We start from the raw sequence: 7,866 nt of genomic DNA, 5'->3' as shown, positions 1-7,866 counted from the left end.
GTTGTACGCATGGCATGTGTGTTCTCTCCTACTACTAAAATTACAAATCTAATTTCAGTAAACATTTTCATATTTTATGATCCATCACTAACTTTCATATTACAATTTTCATATTCTTAGAGCTTCCTCTCAGGTCACAGACAAGCAATAAACCTTTGATCCTGCTTATCTTTGGGGGAGACCAGAAGAGAGTCGATAAGAAGAGACTCTAAGAAAAGCTGTAATATCGGGAACATTGCATCACTTTTCCCTCAATGAATGGCAATAAAGTAGCTGATCTGGCATAGATCAGCATGGCTTTGGGTAAAATTTCAGAATTTCAGTGCATAATGCCAAATGATAAACCCAGGAAGCAGCACTCGGGAGTCACACCTCTGTTGTTGTTGCTGGATGCTAGGAAGCAGAAGGAAGGAGGGTTCATTTCTTATCCTGTGGTGCTCTCTGGGAAGCAAAGTCAATAGTTGGGTATGTTGTATCTACTGCCACCAACCACTGAGCTACAGCAAAGTTTGGGCTGCCTTCCTCACTCTAAAGTCCAAGCAGAGAATGAATAAAGCCCATTTATGTATCTCTGATTAGCGAAGGAGTTTTGATACCTCTGTGTAAGAGTGAGCAAGCATTCAGTGACAGACAGAATATTATATGCTGCTTCTAGCTAAGATTAAGAAGACTGTGCTTTGAGCAGTGGCCATGCAAATCTTCTCTGTATCATTCCAGTTGTAGTATATGTGCTGCCAAAGCATACATGCATGGTATGCACTCACTTTTAAGTGGATATTAGCCCCACATAGAAGTCTTCTGAGAAATTCCACCCAGCAGACATTCAGAACAGATACTGGGACTTGCAACCGGACTTTGGGAGGAGAGCTGAGAGTCATACGGAAAATTTGGGGAAGGGGGAAATGGAAGGACCAGAGGGGTCAGAAGCTCCATAGGGAGACCACCAAGGCCAGTGGAACTGGACTCAGATGGCCTGCACAAAATGATACACCAACCAAGCACAATGCATACAGAGTATCAAGACCCCCTGTTCAGACATAGCTGATGGACAGGCCATGCTCCATGTGTATGGGGAATGGGGAGAGAGGGGACTACCTTTAACATGGACTCTGGTGCCTGCAATATGATCACTGCCCCTTGGCCGGGCAGCCTTGGGGGAATACCGAGAAAGGGGATGCAGGCTACCCTGATGAGACTTGATAGAGGAGATGCCCCCATCAAAGGTCTAGGGGAGGGGAATAGGACAGAAGAGGGAGGGAAGGTGGGAACTGGAAGGTAAGAGTGAAGGGATGACAATCGGGATGTAATGTGAATATATTATAATAAAAATAAATGAATAAATAAAGGAAGAAAGGAAGGAAGGAAGAAAGGAAGAAAGAAAGAAAGAAAGAAGGCCGTTTTGATAACATAAAATTTGAAAGAACTTGAGGATGGAAACCAACTGAGTATCTGAAAAAGTTCAGATAGGCACAGATGATTTTATGCAAATTCCCTATTTGTGAAATGTTATTGGGTATATCTGTTGGATGGCTGTGTTTAAAATGGATGAGGGGGACAGAAAGTCTTCAAAGTGAATGTTGTTGTTTGAATTGCTTGCTCTTATAAATTATAAATAAAAATCTTAAGAGGATAATAGCTGAGTTTTATGGAACTATTACTGTTGAGATACCATTTGTCCTAAGATACTTAAGACACCACTATTATTCCATTTGACTATTGAGGACAGGAGATGAGCTTAGAGGGGAGAGAGTGACATTCAGTTGCAGTAAGAAGTGAGACTTGAACACAGGAAAAAATCTGTCCCAGCATCCCATTGTCAAGCTGCATGTGCTGTATAGACTTTCTCTCTCTCTCTTTTTTTTTTTAAGTTTTCAATTTATTTTTTTTTCTATGGCAGTGTTTAATTTTATTTTAAGTTATTTGACTCCAAATTTACATGAATTGTTAAATTTTCAAATTGGATTCTTTGGTAGCAGCAGATTCTCTCACATACATTTGGAAATAATGAATGGGAGTTAGAACCTACGGACCTATGAGAAAACAAATCAGTGTGGTAGGTCCTCATTATGACAGAGGTCTACAACACAGATTGTCTGACGAAGAAGATGCTGCCATACAACTCTATCTACACCATCCTAAGAAGCAAAAGAAGCAAAAATTAATCATTTAGAAACTATTGAGTTTCTTGATTTATTTATTAAAATATATTCAGATTATGTATAGACCTTCCTAATTCATCCAAAGTGACCTTAGAGTATTCTATTACTATACATTACAGAGCATAATCTTGTCACAAGAAAAACTCAGAAAAGTTCAAATACATCACCCTGGTCCTAAACTCTATGGGCTCTCCATTTTTGTAGGATTGATTTTATTATTTCCCATTTAAATAGAATGAATACCATTTTATCCAACCAGCTTTTGGGCTATTGAACTTAGGGCCAGAGCCCCACAATAATATCATTAGCAACAAAAGTAGAGGCTCCCTCTCTTTTAATCACATATACAACTTGGAGCAACTTGCGCTCTTGTGGCTTGCCTTAGGTTGCACGGAGGATCAAGTTACATAGTAGGAGTTGTGTGAGATATTATGCAAACTTAACTTGACAGAAGGCTGACGTAAAAGTAGCTTTACTCTGATGGACAATGTAAATAATGACATGAGGTGGGATTTCCCTTTGTGTCTGACACACAGAGAAACAGACAATAGCACTTAGGTAGATCCATCCCTGCCAATTTATGCAACACCTCCTGTCCTCATATTTGTCACCCAGGTTGTCTGGTGTATTTTATGCCATTTAATGCTACATGTACATTTTTTGAATCCTCAAAATCCATTTTTACAGAAATTCTGCTGGAATACCTGACAGCTGACACTTCTTTGTTATTCAAGAAAGTGGTACGTTTGTTGTGCATTTGATCACACTTTTATTGTTGTTGGGAACCAGCTTGTCAGCTATTCATGCTATCAGGATAAGGAAAAGAAAAAAAAAAAACGTGTTTGCTAAGCCTCCAAGAGGCTGTATTGACAGTTGTATTAAAGTCTGAAAGCACGGCTTCTATTATTAAAACACATAGAGGAATTCTTTTCATTTTGTCAAATAAATCCAAGGTTTAAGGTAGGCTATATGTGTGTCATAATAATACAAAGCCAAACCACTCCCATGTGTGCCTGTGACCCCAACTTCTGAAAGGCCCACTTAATATGAGCTAAAGTTTCCCAGAATTTACAGAAAATCATTTTGAATATGACTGGATCTTCACACAGCCATCTGCTCAGACACTGGAGACAAATCTGAAACAGCCCTTTCAGAACACAATCTCAATCTAGATGTGGAGAAAAATTACTCTCAATAGACAAATGAAGCCATATAAGGCAATGTAATCATTGTCTAGCTGTTTACACTTATAGATAAATTTTAGACCCTTCCTTTGCCTGCCCTCTACCATGGAAAGCCAACCTCACCCAACCACTCTCCTACGTGGGGTTGAGTGACCTGGCCTGGTGTCCATGGTCAGACATTTTCTTCCTCACACCTACCTTGCTCTAACACTTAGCCTCTAGAAGCACACATGTGTCCTTGATCTCTGCTTCTGGCACCTTTTGTCCTCTGGAGGCTTAGCTATCATTGGGACCTCAGCAGCTATGCCTTTTCTTTCACTTCATTTCAACTCTATTGGTAGCAGCACTTTTCATCACTGTTATCTTCTATGTACACCAATAACCCATGTTTATTCCTTTAACTATGAAATATTCCAAAGTAGGACCTTCGCTTAAATGCTTTGTATGGAAATGATTAAAGTGAAGTGTGCCTCCTTCCATTAATCTAATAGACATGAGTCCTGTGATGTCAGGACAACACATTCAGTTACAGGCTTTAAATTCATACGTGCTACCCAACCACTTACTGGACAGACATAACAACCCAGCAGCTTGCAATAGAATTTGAAGAAAATATTCTATACCTGCCCATTGTGAAATCCACTAGTCATAAAGTGACTGTTGAACGTGTGTAATGCCGTTGTTCTGACTGAGTAATTAAATCTTCAAGTTTAACTTAATGTCCACTACCTAAGTTTATATCATCACATGTGGTCAGTGGCTGATGACTCATGCTTTGGACAGCAAAATAATAGACCAAGTGTAAAAAGGAGCAGTAGCTCAACATCTTCTGCCTGGGGTACTTCTCAGACCTACTTCTTCAGGTCCAATAAATTAAAAGAAGGGATTAAAAGAGGAGTATCCAGAAAACACTTGTGGATAGAGGTGATAAGGAGAAAGCTGGATTTTTCTCTGAGGGATGGCTGGGTAAGAGACATTGAGACTCTTCTGATGAGCTGGTCTTCATTAGGTAGTGAGAGGTGAAAAATATCTGCTAGGCTAAAGAGCAGCTTACGTAAGTGCCAAGGGGCTTTGACCCATGGAACCATGGGTAGGTTTAGGATACCTCACAGAAATCAGAATCACACTCTCACACTCAACCATCACATCAATGGGTAGATGTTTTAAAACATACATACTAAGCATGGCATTGATAGTAGATGTATTTTTCACTTGAGTTACTACATTGAGCTTTGAATTAAAAATATTTTTGTGATTATTTAGTAAACTTAATTTTGTAGTGTCTTGTCTTGGAAAGGTAAAAATAGTAGCTCATGCACAATCAACAACCTAGCTTTAATCATGGGTATACAAAGGTGCCATCCAGTTTAGGCAAAGGCACATTAGTCAAGGCTTGAAATGAAAATGTTTCTGGTAGGTTGTGAGATCCAGGCTTGACATGAGAAGCAGGCATGCAGGAGTTGTCTAGCAGAATATGATATGCCTGTGTGTGAGAGTTTATATGGGAACTGGGGGTCGATTAGAGCACTTCAGAGTGTGTTCTCATGAGAAAACATTACATATTACATAATGACAGAAGGAAAAGGATGCTCAATAAAGTAAAAGAACAGACTTAAATATATCTGTGTCTCAAAAGGTCAAGCTGGCCTAGAATGTGGAGAGTGGTTTGCATAGAGACACAAGGGAATGTTCTCCATAAGGCATCGCTACAGGGGCAATACAGCAAGACCAGGACACAGGCAGCATGCATCTCTGGTTCTAGAAACAACATGTCTCATTAGGTTATGTTTCACTTTCAGAGGCTTATTTCTGTTTCTTTGAAAAACAAGACAATAACTTTCCTCTGTGTCATAATAAGAGCTGTTCTTTCCCCAACAATTACTATGAGGTGGTCACTCTTAGGAGGCTTCTTATATTTTGTATTAATTCTCATATCCAAAACCAACCCAATGGATCTTGTACCATTATATCCTCCTTTTCATGTCAAAATACAGATATAGAAACAATGACTTAGTGTCCTTAACTTTTCCTAGGCCACCTTTAATAAATTACACAAAATGATTTTAATCTCAGCCATTTGCATCTAAAACAGACCCATGGAGCTCTATCCTTCTGTACAATTCTTGCAAGTATTCTAAGCTGTACTCCAACTTTGCTGGTGAAATCATCTTTTATTCTAACTTGAACTTTGAGTTATATTGGAAATAAGATTGATATAGGACCAACTTAAAATTGCATTTCTCTCAAGCAGAAAAGGACGAAGATTTTAAGAATTATGTAAATAAATGGCAGCACACTCAACATAACGCTGCATTAAGTTGTCCAAATAGATTGCTTGATTTACCACAATTATCTTCATAATATTCTTATTAATCATTTGTAAATGTTTGTAAATTACTTATAAATAATTTTCCAGTATTTCAATGTGAATAGTTTCAGATATGGAACATATTTAATTTAAAAAGATTTAAGGGACATGATTTAGAAAGTACCTTAGTAGATTAGATTATTGCCAATGAGCACTAAAATATGTATGTTTATGGGCATTCAATGGATATTTATGGCTTAGTGGGAATTTGTGTTTACAGATTTACCTTAAAATCACCCAATGCAACATAATGCCACCAAGTTCTGTACATTTACCTGATAATTACTTTAAAGGGCTAGTAAAGTCCTTACAGCAGAGAACTATTAAATCACACTTCTTTATAGCACTAGAAGAGTCACCAAAACTTTGGTATAGGAATTAAATTTCTCCTCTCTTCATAAACGTTGTTCATATCTACAAATATGTTTGGTTAGGAGTGGGAACTTAACCAATAATAATAATAATTCCCATTATACTAATATAGCATTGACTCACACATTCTGGCTGCCCATGAGCCCTACAGAATCCATTAGGGTTGCTCTTGGTACATCAGAGGTACTCATGAAAATGTGATGTGCAGTAGGTCCTATCTTGTGAATTTTCCATATTCCTACTGTAACTGACATCATACTGATTGACTCTAGCCCTTCTCTCTTATAGAGTCCTATTAATTTGCACTAAAATAGGTTGGTATATGTTGGGGCTAGAGGTGGCTCAGAGGTTAGGAGCACTGATTACTCTTCTAGAGGACTCAGGTTTGGGTTCTAGATGCTTTATGGCAGATCACAACCATCCATAACAACTGTTTTCTGGCAAAAATTCTCAGTCAAGCATATGGAAACTGAGGTTTATAACACTGAGCATTGGTTTGGCTTCAGCTCTGAGGCATGTGAAACTGAATCAGTAGAAATTCTTTAATGGAACATGACCTGGTAAACTGTTGTTTCAGACTCTTCAGTACTTAGATGCAGGACACAGTCCCATGACCTAAAGACATCAGTCCTTCCTCTGTCAACAGAATAAGGTCATTATCTCACTATTTTTTTTTAATTATTTATTTTTTTAATTAATTTATTCTTGTTACATCTCAATGTTTATCCCATCCCTTGTATCCTCCCATTCCTCCCCCCCATTTTCCCATTATTCCCCTCCCCTATGACTGTTCCTGAGGGGGATTACCTCCCCCTGTATATTCTCATAGGGTACCAAGTCTCTTCGTGGCTACCAGCTGTCCTTCCTCTGAGTGCCACCAGGTCTCCCCCTCCAGGGGACATGGTCAAATGTGAGGCACCAGAGTATGTGAGGAAGTCATATCACACTCTCCACTCAACTGTGGAGAATATTCTGACCATTGGCTAGATCTGGGAAGAGGTTTAAAGTTTACCTCCTGTATTGTCCTTGGCTGGTGCCTTAGTTTGAGTGGGACTCCTGGGCCCAAATCTGCCTATCATATTGTTCTACTTGTAGATTTCTAGGACCCTCTGTATCCTTTTATTTTTCTATTCTCCCATGTGTCTCTCATTTAGAGTCCCAATAGGATGCCCTCCCCTCATCTCACTATTTGTTGGCCATTGTGTCACTTCCCAAGTATTAGTTGTAAGTCTAAGGAGTAGTGACTATCATCATTCCAGTTTATCACTGAAGACATTCAGGCTGAGATGGGCAGGAAATTTCCCAGAACAACACAGCTGTAAGACGTGATGCTACCATGAGAACCAGCTGCCTGAGTAAAGCTCAGGCATCCTTTTTTCTCACATGCAAACCTAATACTTTTTTATTTTATCTCAAACATGTAATTAAAAAAATCAAACCTTAAACTTTCAGGTCTTCTTGAAAAGCCCAATCTCAAAATGGAATTACTTTGCTAAATACAACATCTTATTTAATTCAAGAGATGTCTTTGAACACCCCCAACTCTAATACTGTATTAATACCATTTTCTTCTGGGGAAGAATTTATTTGGCTTTATCTACACAAGACCAATATAGGCAAGATGGTTGCTCATTTGTAGACCTGGTCTTCTACCATTTCTTGTGAGGAATTTCATTTTTTTGTCTATTGCTTTTTATTGTATAAATGGGAATTTGTCCTTAAATTGCCAGTATGCTTCAGGGAAGAACATAGTTTGCCCTTTGTGCAAGAACTTGATAAGTTT

General features: G+C 38.6%; 1 non-coding gene across 1 annotated transcript; it reads right to left on the bottom strand.

Moving 5' to 3' along the window:
- Positions 1 to 636: 636 nt before the first annotated feature.
- Positions 637 to 743, bottom strand: LOC127204868 (U6 spliceosomal RNA). The gene has a single exon (XR_007832554.1). It is a non-coding gene; the product is annotated as a U6 spliceosomal RNA (small nuclear RNA).
- Positions 744 to 7,866: the final 7,123 nt, after the last annotated feature.

The sequence above is a fragment of the Acomys russatus genome, chromosome 20, assembly GCF_903995435.1.
Source record: "Acomys russatus chromosome 20, mAcoRus1.1, whole genome shotgun sequence".
In the NCBI taxonomy this organism is placed as follows: Eukaryota; Metazoa; Chordata; class Mammalia; order Rodentia; family Muridae; genus Acomys; species Acomys russatus.
This window is presented reverse-complemented; position numbering and strand designations above follow the sequence as displayed.